Consider the following 14,156-nt stretch of genomic DNA (forward strand, 5'->3'; position numbering starts at 1 on the left):
ATGATTGGGCCTGAAAGAACAAATGGGAAGGTCTGTGATACCATGGAAGACAGGAGAGATTAAATAACAAAAGGATGATACTGAAATTGTTAAATTGAATGTTGATCATAATCCGCCCCCTCCCTACTTTCCCTGTCTGGTTAAAAACTGTTCCCTTTCTAATCTCTCCCAGTTCTGATGAAGGGTCACCGACCTGTGTGAGAGATAAAGTGTGCGTGTGTGTGTGTGAGAGTGTGTGTGTGTGTGTGTGTATGTGTGAGAGAGAGAAGGCGCGTGTGTGTGAGAGAGAGAGAAAGATAGCGTGTGTCTGTGTGTGTGAGAGAGAAAGAGCGTGTGTGTGTTCATTTCAATTTTCGATTGTGCATCCGGTACTGGGATATAAAATGGAATTATATTATTAAGTTAAAGCTTTATTTTTATTTTAAACGCTGGTTTTGCAACTGTTAAAAGGCAATGAACAATTTTCTGAGAGATAATCTTCAACCTTGAAGGTCTGACGATGTCTGGCAGAAATCCAATTTGAAGTTTAAAACATTGCTTTAATTGGATAATCTGTGATTGCTTTATTTTGCAGTCTAAACTTAAGACATTTTTTTTGACTGTTTTTAAGTAGCAAATTTCACAATATTTACTCTTGTCTTAAGGGAGAGAAGGATAAGCAAAGGAGATATGGGAAAGATTAAAGTTTGTGTAAGGAGCTGGTGTTAAGTCTTTTGTTGTAAGAATATTAAATAACTATTTATTTAGTTTTTGGTTTTATTACAATCATTTGAAAAGGTGCCTGAAGAAAGAACAAGAAAATGGTGTAATTTACCTATCATAACAAAATGCACGTGCTGCTCTGTTCTGTGTGTAGTAAATAACTATTATAAGTTAATAAGTCTGAATTAAATTAATACTGTTAAGGTTAACTAACCTGTTAAGCTGAGGAAAACTTTTAAATGTTTATTGACGTGAGCGGAATTTGGAATCATCTTGGTCGTATACAATCCTTGGACTAGAAATCTCTTACAATAGATGCTAAAAGTTTGGAAAGAATTGGAGTTTAATCTAAAATTGTGTCTTTCCTGATGGAGATGGTTTCCTTTGAAATTGATAATGTTACTAAAGATTGTGTTGTTTTTAAATTCTAAGGATACTAAAAAACGCTTAAAATGAAGTTTAGTGCTTTTTGATAAGGAAAGAGAGGGTTACGTAAAGCGACACAGCTGAGAATGCTTTGCTCCACCCCCTTGGAGACAAGCAAATAAATTAACCTTGCTGCAGCTATCTTTATCAATGATACAAAGTGCTTGAGAAGGAGAGATAGTTGCAAGCACTTCTGTCTTTAATGCAAAAAAAAATGCAACATCACCAAATCTGGGCGTAAGAAACTGGAATCGATAAACAAAAGTAAATTGATATGAGTGGTTATTTAAAGCATTCAAAGGGAAAATTACTGTTATTTGAATTTGGAATAATCTGAGATTTCGAAAATCCAGTTCAATTTGGCAAGTTATTTAAGGAATTAAAATGTCATCTAAGGTTAAAAAAAAAAAAAAACAATATATAGTAATGTCTGGAATCAAACGGAAATGATTGACTTCTATTTTAAAGAATTATGAATATTGATTGTAAAAGTTATCCAGGGCTCAAATTGAAACAGAAATATAATTAATGGGAATCCGACAAGGGTTTCATGCCCCTACCACCCACAGAGTTCAGGAATGGTGAAGCGAATGAACCACACTCTAAAAACGGCTACAGCAAAGGCCATCTCTGAGACCAGAAACGGGTGGGTCGACGACTTACCCTGTATATTATTGAGACTCAGAGCCACACCCAACCGAAAGACAGGCTTGACCTCCTTCGAACTTATGACAGGGAGGGCTATGCAACTCACCAAAAACATCATAGTAGGCGGGGAGGATATGGCACCCCTACGTGACCGAGTCAGGCAATACGTAAGGCAATTAGATCAGCAGCTGAAGGAGTTACGACAGGAGGTGAGGGATCAGCAGACCATACAAGACCTAGAAACACAAACCAAGGATAATGCCGACCAACCTATACCACAAATAGCGGAGAAAGGTTTGGTACGAGTTACCCCTGAACAGGCGGGCTTCGCCCCAAGATGGACCGAACCATATGATATTATCAGGACTAGTAACAGCTGTGCATGTGTTGACATGAAAGGGAAGGGCCAGTGGAAACAATGGTCCCAACTGAAAATAAGTAATCAAAGGAATGATGGCTGAGCACGAGATCGTGCCTATTATGGAAACCAAATGCTATGCCATGCGATACCAGGAGTGGAATGTTCAGGGAACTGGGAGTGGTGATGATGTTAACCGGAGCCTGGATGGTATTCAAATGGATCACCATGCAGGTACGAGCCCAACGTGCTCAGATGCAAATCCGACGGCAGCACAGACACGGACTTGACGAGATAAAGATGGTACGATTATAAAATGACACAGCTATTGACCCTTAAACAATAGAACGTTTTCGGCCCACACAGATGAGGAAATGAGTAGACCAGGAACTAACACCTGGTGACGACCAGGTCATTCTGTTTAAATCCCCAAATTTAAGCATCCAAAGCATTGAAACAACAGTGGACACTTCGACTCTGGGGACTCACGATACTGGGGACTCTGAGACGAATACAAGCACAAGTGAAAGCTGATGAACCACTGGAGGAACGTAACTACATGAACTATAAGGCTTTGTATAATTTCACTGATGGAATATGTATCCCAGCAACCATGGACTGGAGTAGAGATAAATCTTATTTTAATGCTTGGTTACAAGTTCATTTGGGAAAAGATAAAGTGAGCATACAGTGCTCTACTGATGCAACAAGGGTCAGCTACATCCGACGAAGAGAAATAAAAAAGCCTGATAGATGTGCATTCGGAATAATCTGCACACCACCTGTCGGACCTCAGCCCACGGCTACCAAGAGAAAAGGGGTGGGGTTAAGTGGGTATCATGAGGAGGTGGGAGCAGCTGCGTTATCTTTGTATGTATGCTTTCCTCCGCCTCCGACACCACGCCCCAGAATAACCACCACCCAATCCGAAGAATTGCCATGCTCCATAATCACGAAAGGACCAAAGAACGGAATTGTACCTTTTAACAAAGGAAAATATTGTATGACAATGTTAAACATGAGATAGCGCCTGTCCTGATCAATATCTCGGGAATACAAATGCCAGAGTATTGTACAGTGGAGGCGAAAAATATGTACAGTGTATTAAGTAAGGTTGAAATGCAGCATGCTGCCGATGCCATGGGTGCGACTAGATTTCGAGGCCAGGATCAGCTTTATAGAACAAAAGGGGAATAGTTAATGATGTTGCTACCGGATTTAATACTGGTACTTCCGTCATAAACTCACTGGACATACAAGGTCTAAATGAAAAGGTGGAACAACTTAAAGGAGTAATGAAGGAACTCTTAGAGAGAGCAGACAAAAATCAGTCGAATCAGGCCAATCTGGGAGAGGAGGGCATGGGAATACAATTAGATGGAATTAGAAAGAATGAAGAAAAAAGAACAGCACAGCTCAGGAACAGGGCATTCGTCCCTCCAAGACTGCGACGATCTTGATGCCTCTCTAAACTAAAATCTTCTGCACTTCCGGGACTGTATCCCTCTATTCCCATCCTATTCTTGTACTTGTCAAGATGTCTCTTACACGTCGCTATCGTACCTGCGTCCACCACCTCCTCCAGCAGCAGGTTCCAGGCACTCACCACCCTCTGTGTAAAGAACTTGCCTCGCACATCACATCTAAACATTGCCACTCTCAACTTAAACCTCTGTCCCCTAGCAACTGACTCTTCCACCCTGGGAAAAATCTTCTGACTATCCACTCTGTCCATGCCACTCATAACTTTGTAAACCTCGATCATGTCGCCCCTGCACCTCTGTCATTCCAATGAAAACAATCCGAGTTTATCTATCCTCCCCTCATAGGTCATGCCCTCCAGACCAGGCAACTTCCTGGTTAACCTCTTCCGTACCTTCTCAGAAGCCTCCACGTCCTTCTGGTATTGTGGTGACCAGAGTTGCATGCAATATTCTAAGTGTGGCCTAACTAAAATTCTGTACAGCATGACTCACAATTTGTAAACTCTATGCCCCTACCGATGAAGGCAATCATTCCATATGCCTTCTTGACTACCTTATCCACATGTGTTGACACTTTCAGTGACCTGTGGACCTGTACGCCCAGATCTCTCTGCCTGTCAATACTCTGAAGGGCTCTGCCATTTACTGTACACTTCCCACCTGCATCTGATCTTCCAAAATGCATTACCTCACATTTGTCCCGATTAAACTCCATCTGCCATTTCTCCAACCAAGTCTCCAACCGATGTATATCCTGCTGTATCGTCCGACAATCCTCATCACTATCCGCAACTCCACCAACCTTTGTGTCGTCCGCAAACTTACTAATCAGACCAGCTACATTTTCCTCCAAATCATTTATATATATACCACAAACAGCAAAGCTCCCAGCATTGATCCATGTGGAATACCACTAGTCAAATTCCTCCATTCAGAAAAGCACCCTTCCACTGCTACCCTCTGTCTTCTCGGACCGAGCCAGTTCTGTATCCATCTTGCCAGCTCACCTCTGATCCTCTGTTACTTTACCTTTTGTACCAGTCTGCCATGAGGGACCTTGTCAAAGGCTTCAGTGAAGTCATTGTAGACAACATCCACTGCCCTTCCTTCATCAATCATCTTCGTCACTTCCTCAAAAGACTCAATCAAGTTAGTGAGACACGACCTCCCCTTCACAAAACCATGCTGCCTTTCGCTAATAGGTTCAATTGTTTTCAATTGTGAGTAAATCCTCTCCCGAAGAATCCTCTCTAATAATTTCACTGCCACTGACGTAAGGCTCACCGGCCTATAATTTCCTGGAGTATCCTTGCTATGCTTCTTAAACAAAGGAACAACATTGGCTGTTCTCCAGTCCTCTGGAACCTCGCCTGTCGCCAATGTGGATGCAAAGATTTCTGTCAAGGCCCCAGCAATTTCTTCCCTTGCCTCCCTCTGTATTCTGGGGTAGATCCCATCAGTCCCTGGGGACTTATCTACCTGAATGCTTTGCAAGACACCCAACACCTCCTCCTTTTTGATAACTCCATGACCCAGACCATCTACACTCCCTTCCCCAGAGTCATAATCCACCAAGTCCTTCTCTTTGCTGAATGCAGGTGCAAATTACGATATTAGAAGCCCATGCTGAAACCATCAATCACCTCATCGATAGAGAAAAGGAAGATGCCTAAAAGCTAAGGCACAGACAACTCTGTCACGCTTATGGCTTATGGATGTTGGGACAGATATGCCACCACCTCGATCAGATCCAATGGGGGGGAGGTGCCCAATTGGAATGACAGCCCCCATCTGGCTGGGCTAGCCGGGAGAAAAGAGACACTGGACATTTGTACTCTGAAGGGACTCACCAGATTATACCTCGTGATCCCAGATTGCAAAATAGGCGAAACTACTGCAGTGGGAATAGTCCTGATGATCCCTCTCGTCACACGGCACTCAGGGCCATTTCCCCACTACCAATTGGAAAACATTGCAGTCGTGCAGGGTAAGCCCCTCCCCCACCCCCGCTGCCTCCGCTACTACTTAACTGAACCCTACGCCATACTCAAAAACAATACACTATATGGAATCTCCGTTATGGGATGCAAGCAAAAGGGGGGATATTACAATATGTCCTCACCCAGTGGGACAGGGAGAATTGGATGCATGTGGCTTCACTGGAACTGATGGTTGTGTCAGAGAAATCATACCCGCCCCCATATATTTTGCCAGAACAGGCGACGGAGGCAAAGGAAAATTTTGCGTCTTCTCCACAGAATGTTCCTCCAGTTACAATGATCTACAATGTCCTATCCCACATCCACACTTTTGCTTTACACCTTTACGACCCTCACTATAGGACAAGCTCGAACCATTCAGGTTCAGCGCAGAGGTACTGAAATCTTTCACATCACCTATCATGACCACCTACAGGATTATTAGGAGCCAGAACACGCCCCCATCCCGCACTTTGCAGAACTATTAAGGGAATTAAGCCTCAGAGTGGGTCAATCCGTTAAGCTTTACCACCAACTGCAGACAAAAAAATCAAAAATCTGGAGACAAATACTGATGCAGAATTGCAGAATCAGAGTTGGTGGAAGAAGATTTTGGATTTTTGGATGAATGTGAACATCCACTCCTGGATTCGGATGGTATCACACATGCTGGTCGGGATACAGTTGATCCTGGCCATAACATGGGGCATACTGGCCTGCCAATCATGCAGGAAATATGTACGACGAAAGCGGATAAAAACCAGTGTGAAAGCAATAGACATGATTTGGCTGTCCGGGGGACAGAATCATTTGAATCATATCAATTTGTTCCAGAACGACCGGAATTCCTGAAATCACGTGACTGGCTTGGACGTCTGAGGCAGGGAATACCGGGCAGTTTAAATAAAAGGCAATGAATAGTGTCGGTTAGGGGGACTCGGCCTAGTCTCCTACCAAAAGGGGGGATTGTTGAAGTGTACTCACAGGGAAGAGGCACCTGCAATAAATATTATACGAATAACTAATAACATATAATTCCAGCTCGCAATGAAATGTTTGCAAGGCACCATGGGACTCAGCTAACTTGACCACATTCCTTACAAGGGATGATTCACACAGATTCAGCAGAGTCTAATCAAGTGGCCTCTAGCAGATGCCCTTATGGAATGCTGACAAGGACACCAGCCTGTAATAAGGTTAAGATAAGATGTTATGTATACATACGGCCCAAGAACGGTGAATAAGGGGATCTGGAAGACATCATGGACGCATGAGTAACCCCCCAGCTGTCCATGAACTGACCACGCAGCTCCCCAGTGCCTAGTAACCAACTTCATTGTTTCCACTAATCAATGTATACAATCTATAACCACTACGATTGGACCCTGTCCAGCCCGGATGGGCTGAGTAACTGTTTGAAACTGTATACAAGTTGGTGATTTTCCTTTGTTCGGTGGAGAGGAATCTGGATTGCTCAGAGACCTGCTCCCCGTCGGCATAACCCGTGGGAAACTGTTTGACCTTTGGAACAGATCCGAGTGGGAGATTCACTCCCACTAACATGTGTGTGAGAGATAGTGTGCTTGAGAGTGTTTGTGTGTGAGTGAGTGTGTGTGTGTGTGTGTGTGTGTGTGCGTGTGAGAGAGAGAGAGCGAGAGAGAGTGTGTGTGAGAGAGAGAGTGTGTGTGTGTCAGAGATTATGTGTGTGTGAGAAAGAGATCGTGAGCGTTTGTGTGTGTTTGCGAGAGTGAGAGTGTGTGTGTGAGAGAGAGAGAGCGTGCCTGTGTGCGAGAGAGAGAGAGAGCGTGTGTGCTTGTCTGTGAGGTTGACAGCGTGTGGGTGGGTGTGTCTTTGTGAGAGAGACTGCGCTTGTGTGTGTGTGTGTGCGCGAGAGAGAGAGTGAGAGAGACAGCGTGTCTTGGTGTGTGTGTGAGAGAGAGCGTGTGGATGTGAGAGAGAGAGTGTGTGCATGTGTGTGAGGGTGAGCGAGAGAGAGATTGCGTGTGTGCGTGTGTGTGAGATAGAGAACGTGGGTAGGCCTGAAAGAGAGAGAGATAGTGCGTGTGTGAGAGAGACAGCGTGTGTGTGTGAATGTGTGTGTGTGTCTTTGAGAGAGAGTGTGTGTGCGTGTTTGAGAGACAGCGCGTCCGTGTGTGCGTGACAGAGAGAACGTGTGTGTGTTTGTGTGTGTGTGTTTGAGAGAAACCGTGCATGTGTGAGAGGGAAATTGTGTGTGTGGTGTGTGTGTGTGAGAGAGAGAGAGAGAGCGGGTCTGTAGCGTGTGAGAGAGAGAGAGAGAGTGTGCGGATGAGAGAGTGTGTGTGTGTGAGAGAGAGTGTGTGTATGAGAGAAACTGCATGTGTGTGAGGGAGTGTGTGTGTGTGTGTGTGTGTGTGTGTGTGTGTGTGTGTGTGTGTGTGTGTGTGAGAGAGAGAGAGAGTGTGTATGAATGTGTGTGAGAGGCAGAAAGCGTGTGTGTGTGAGACAGGGAGAGAGACAGAGGGTCTGTGCGCATGTGTGATGGAGAGAGAGAGTGTGTGTGAGAGTGAAACTGTGCATGTGCGTGAGCGAGAGTGTGTGTGTTTGTGTGCGTGCGAGTGAAAGAGAGAGATAGTGTGTGTGTGTGAGAGAGAGCTTGTGTTTGAGTGTGTTTGTGTCTGTGTGTGGGAGAGAGTGTGTGAGTATGTGGGAGAGAGTTAGCGGTTGTGTGAGAGAGGGAGAGAGAGTTTGTGTGTGTGCGTGTCTGGGAGAAAGCGTGTTTGTGAGCGAGAGAGTGTCTGTGTGTTTTGGAGAGACAGCGTTTGTGTGTCCGAGTGAGAGTGTTTGTGTGTGTGAGAGCGGGAGAGCCTGTGTGGGTGTATGTATGTGAGAGAGAGAGCGTGTGTGTGCATGAGAGAGCGAGCGTGTGTGTGTTTGAGATAGAGGGAGTGAGTGTATGTGTGTGTCTGAAGGAGAGCGTGTGTGATGTGTGAGAGAGTGTGTGTATGCGTAAGAGAGTGCCTATGTATTTCTGCAAGAGAGCATGTGTGTGAGAGAGAATGTGTGTGTGTATATGTGAGAGTGATAGTGTGTGTGCATGTTTGTGCGAGAGAGCATGTGTGTGAGTGCGCATGTGAGAGAGAGAGAGTGCGGGTGTGTGGGAGAGAGAGCGTGTGTGTTTTTGCGTGTGTGTGTGTGCGTGTGTGTGTGGGAGAGGGTGTCTGTGCGTGTGTGTGTCCGAGAGAAAGGGTTTGTGTGTGATTATGTGTGTGAGACAGAGAGAGAGTATGCGTGTGCGTTGTATTTGTGTGCATGTGTGTGTGAGCGCGAGTGTGTGTGTCTGAGAGAAAGAATGTGTGTATTTGTGTGTTAGAGAGAGAGGTTGAGTGTCTGTGAGAGAGAGTCTGTAGGTGTGTGAGAGAGTGAGAGCGTGTGTGTGTGTATGTGAGCGCGAGTGTGTGTGTCTGAGAGAAAGAATGTGTGTGTTTGTGTGTTAGAGAGAGAGGTTGAGTGTCTGTGAGAGAGAGTCTGTAGGTGTGTGAGAGAGTGAGAGCGTGTGTGTGTGTATGTGAGCGCGAGTGTGTGTGTCTGAGAGAAAGAATGTGTTTGTTTGTGTGTGAGAGAGATAGTTTGGGGGTCTGTGAAAGAGAGTTTGTGTGTGTGAGAGTGAGAACGTGTGTACATGTGTGCCAGAGAGCGTATGTGTGTGTGTGTGTGTGTATGTGTGAGTGAGTCAGAGAGAGCGAGAAAACACGTGTGTGTGTGCGTGTGTGAGAGAGAGTGTGCTTGTGTGTGTGTTTGAGAGGGAGAGTGTGTGCGTGTTTGAGAGACAGCACATTCGTGTGTGTGTGTGAGAGAGAGAGGGTCTGTGTGCGTGTGTGAGAGAGAGAGTGCGTGTATGACGGTGAGTGTGTGTGTGTGAGAGAAACTGTGCATGTGTGTGAGGGAGAGAGTGTGTGAGTGTGTGTGTGTGTGTGTCTGTGTTTCTGTGTGTGTGCGGGTGACAGAGAGAGAAAGTGTGTCTGTGAGAGATTGTGCGTGTTCGTGTGTGTTTGTCTGTGCGTGAGAGAGAGAGTGTGTGTGCGTGTCAGAGAGAGTGTGGGTGTCTGTGTGTAAGGGAGAGAGTGTGTGTATGTTGGAGAGAGAGAGCGTTTGTGTGAGAGAGAGAGAGAGAGTTTGTGTGTTTGTGTCTGGGAGAAAGTGCGTGTGCGTGTGTGTTTGTGAGACAGAGTGCCTGTGTGTTTTGGAGAGAGAGCGTTTGTGTGTGTGAGTGAGAGTGCATGTGTGTGTGAGAGCGAGAGAGCCTGTGTGGTTGTATGTGTATGAGAGGGAGCGTGTGTGTGTGTGTGTGTGTGTGTGTGTGTGAGAGAGAGAGAGACAGAGAGAGTGTTTCTGTGTGACAGAGAGAGCATGTGTGTGAGAGAGAGTGTGTGTGTGAGAGAGAGTGGAAGAGAGAGTTTATGTGTTTGTTGATATGAGAGTGATAGCGTGTGTGCGTGTGTGTGAGAGAGCGCATGTGTGTGTGCGCGTGCGAGTTAGTGAGATTGCGTGTGTGTTTGTGTATTTGTGCGTGAGGGAGCGACCGTGTGGCTGGGTGTGTCTTTGCGAGATAGACAGTGTGTGTGTGTGTGTGTGTGTGAGAGAGAGAGGGAGAGAGAGCGTCTTTGTGTCTGTCTGTGTGTTTGAGCGAGAGAGTGTGCCTGTGTGTGCCTGAGAGAGAGCGTGTGCGTGTTTGAGAGAGAGTCTGTGTGTGTGGGAGAGATAGAGAGCGAGTGTGTGTGTGAGAGCGAGAGAGAGATAGCGTGTGTGCGCGTGTGTGAGAGAGAGAGCGTGGGTGTGCATGTGAGAGAGAGAGATAGTGCGTGTGTGAGAGAGACTGTGTGTGTGTGTGTCTTTGAGGTAGAGAGTGTGTGCGTGTTTGAGAGACAGCGCATCCGTGTGTGTGTGACAGAGAGAACGTGTGTGTGTTTGTGTGTGTGTGTGTTTGAGACAGAGTGTGTGTGTGAGAGAAACCGTGCATGTGTGGGAGGGAGATTGTGTGTGTGTGTGTGTGTGTGTGCGTGTGTGTGTGTGTGTGTGTGAGAGAGAGAGAGAGCGAGAAAGCGGGTCTGTGTGCGTGTGAGAGAGAGAGTGTGCGTATGGGAGAGTGTGTGTGTGAGAGAAACTGTGCATGTGTGTGAGGGAGTGTTTGCGTGTGTGAGAGAGAGAGAGTGTGTATGAATGTGTGTGAGAGGCAGAGAGTGTGTGTGTGTGGGAGAGAGAGCGAGAGAGACAGAGGGTCTGTGCGCATGTGTGATGGAGAGAGTGAGTTTGTGTGAGAGTGAAACTGTGCATGTGCGTGAGCGAAAGTGTGTGTGTTTGTGTGCGTGCGAGTGAAAGAGAGAGAGTGTGTGTGTGTGAGAGAGAGCGCGTGTTTGAGTGTCTTTGTGTCTGTGTGTGAGAGAGAGTGTGTGAGTATGTGGGAGAGAGAGAGAGCGTTCGTGTGAGAGAGGGAGAGAGAGTTTGTGTGTATGTGTGTCTGGGAGAAAGCGTGTTTGTGAGTGAGAGAGTGTCTGTGTGTTTTGGAGAGACCGCGTTTGTGTGTCTGAGTGAGAGTGTTTGTGTGTGTGAGAGCGAGAGAGCCTGTGTGGGTGTACGTATGAGAGAGAGAGAGCGTGTTTTTTTTTAGTCATTCACGGGATGTGGGCGTCGCTAGATGGGCCAGCATTTATTGGCCATCCCTAATTGCCCTTGAGAAGGTGATGGTGAGCTGCCATCTTGAACCGCTGCAGTACATGTGGGGTAGGTACACCCACAGTGCTGTTAGGAAGGGAGTTCCAGGATTTTGACCCAGCGACAGTGAAGGAACGGCGATATAGTTCCAAGTCAGGATAATGTGTTACTTGGAGGGGAACTTGCAGGTGGCAATGTTACCATGCATTTGCTGCCCTTGTCCTTCTAGTTGGTAGAGGTCACGGGTTTGGAAGGTGCTGTCGACGGAGCCTTTGTGCATTGCTGCAGTGCATCTTGTAGATGGTACACACTGCTGCCACTGTGCGTCGGTGGTGGAGGGAGTGAATGCTTGTAGATGGGGTGCCAATCAAGCGGGACGCTTTGTCCCGGATGGTGTCGAGCTTCAAAAGTGTTGTTGGAGCTGCACCCATCCAGGCAAGTGGAGAGTATTCCATCACACTCCTGACTTGTGCCTTGTAGATGATGGACTGGCTTTCAGGAGTCAGGAGGTGAGTTACTCGCCTCAGGATTCCTAGCCTCTGACCTGCTCTTGTAGCCACGGTATTTATATGACTACTCCAGTTCAGTTTTCTGTCAATGGTAACCCCTAGGATGTTGATAGTGGGGGATTCAGCGATGGTCATGCCGTTGAATGTCAAGGGGAGATGGTTAGATTCTCTCTTGTTGGATATGGTCATTGCCTGGCACTTGTGTGGCGCGAATGTTACTTGCCACTTATCAGCCCAAGCCTGGATATTTTCCAGGTCTTGCTGCATTTCTACACAGACTGCTTCAGTATCTGAGGAGTTGCAAATGGTGCTGATCATTGTGCAATCATCAGCGAACATCCCCACTTCTGACCTTATGATTGAAGGAAGGTCATTGATGAAGCAGCTGAAGATGGTTGGGCCGAGGACACTACCCTGAGGTACTCCTGCAGTGATGTCCTGGAGCTCAGATAATTGACCTCCAACAACCACAACCATCTTCCTTTGCGCTAGGTATGATTCCAGCCAATGAAGGGTTTTCCCCCTGATTCCCATTGACCTCAGTTTTGCTAGGGCTCTATGATGCCATACTCGGTCAAATGCTGCCTTGATGGCAAGGGCAGTCAGTCTCACCTCACCTCCTGAGTTCAGCTCTTTTATCCATGTTTGAACCAAGGCTTTAATGAGTTCAGGAGCTGAGTGGCCCTGGCGGAACCCAAACTGAGCGTCACTGAGCAGGTTGTTGCGAAGCAAGTGCTGCATGATGGCACTGTTGATGACACCTTCCATCACTTTACTGATGATTGAGAGGAGGCTAATGGTGCGGTAGTTGGCCGGGTTGGATTTGTCCTGCTTTTTGTGTACAGGACATGCCTGGGCAATTTTTCACATTGCAGTGTAGATGCCTGTGTTGCAGCTGTACTGGAACAGTTGGCTAGGGGCGCGGCAAGTTCTGGAGCACAGGTCTTCAGTACTATTGCCGGAATATTGTCAGGGCCCATAGCCTTTGCAGTATCCAGTGCCTTCAGTCGTTTCTTGATATCACGTGCAGTGAATCGAATTGGCTGCAGTCTGGCATCTGTGATGCTGGGGACTTCAGGAGGAGGCCGAGATGGATCATCAACTTGGCACTTCTGACGGAAGATTGTTGCAAATGCTTCAGCCTTATCTTTCACACTGATGTGCTGGGCTCCCCCATCATTGAGGATGGGGATATTTGTGGAGCCACCCCCTCAAGTTAGTTGTTTAATTGTCCACCACCATTCATGGCTGTATGTGGCAGGACTGCAGAGCCTAGATCTGATCCGTTGGTTATGGGATCGCTTAGCTCCGTCTATCGCATGCTGCTTACGCAGTTTGGCATGCAAGTGGTTCTGGGTTGTAGCTTCACCAGGTTCACACCTCATTTTGAGGTATGACTGGTGCTGCTCCTGGCATGCCCTCCTGCACTCGTCATTGAACCAGGGTTGGTGTCCTGGTTTGATGGTAATGGTAGAGTGGGGGATATGCCGGGCCATGAGGTTACAGATTGTGGTTGAGTAAAATTCTGCTGCTGCTGATGGCCCACAGCGCCTCATGGATGCCCAGTTTTGCATTGCTAGATCTGTTCGAATTCTATCCAATTCAGCAGGGTGATTGTGCCACAGAACACGACGGACGGTATCCTCAATGTGAAGGTGGGACTTCGTCTCCACAAGGACTGTGCGGTGGTCACTCCTACCAATACTGTCATGGACAGATGCATCCGCAGCAGGCAGATTGGTGAGGACGGGGTCGAGTATGTTCTTCCCTCGTGTTGGTTCCCCCACCACCTGCCGCAGACCCAATCTAGCAGCCATGTCCTTCAGGACTCGGCCAGCTCGGTCAGTAGTGGTGCTACCGAGCCACTCATGGTGATGGACATTGAAGTCCCCCACCCAGAGTACATTGTGTGCCCTTTCCACCCTCAGTGCTTCCTCCAAGTGCTGTTCAACATGGAGGAGTACTGAGTCATTAGCTGAGGGAGGGCGGTAGGTGGTAATCAGTAGGAGGTTACCTTGCCCATATTTAACCTGATGCCATGAGACTCCATGAGGTCCGGAGTCGATGTTGAGGACTCCCAGGGCAACTCCCTCCCTACTGTATGCCACTGTGCCACCACCTCTGCTGGGTCTGTCTTGCCGGTGGGACAGGACCTACCCGGGGGTGGTGATGGCAGTGTCTGGGACATTGTCTGTTAGGAATGATTCCGCGAGTATGACTATGTCAGGCTGTTGCTTGACTCGTCTGTGGGACAGCTCTCCCAACTTTAGCACAAGCCCCCAGATGTTCGTAAGGACGACTTTGCAGGGTCGACAGGGCTGGGTTTGCCGTTGTCGTTTCCGGAGCCTAGGTCGATGCC

Source organism: Heterodontus francisci, unplaced genomic scaffold (assembly GCF_036365525.1).
Source record: "Heterodontus francisci isolate sHetFra1 unplaced genomic scaffold, sHetFra1.hap1 HAP1_SCAFFOLD_128, whole genome shotgun sequence".
Taxonomy (NCBI): Eukaryota; Metazoa; Chordata; class Chondrichthyes; order Heterodontiformes; family Heterodontidae; genus Heterodontus; species Heterodontus francisci.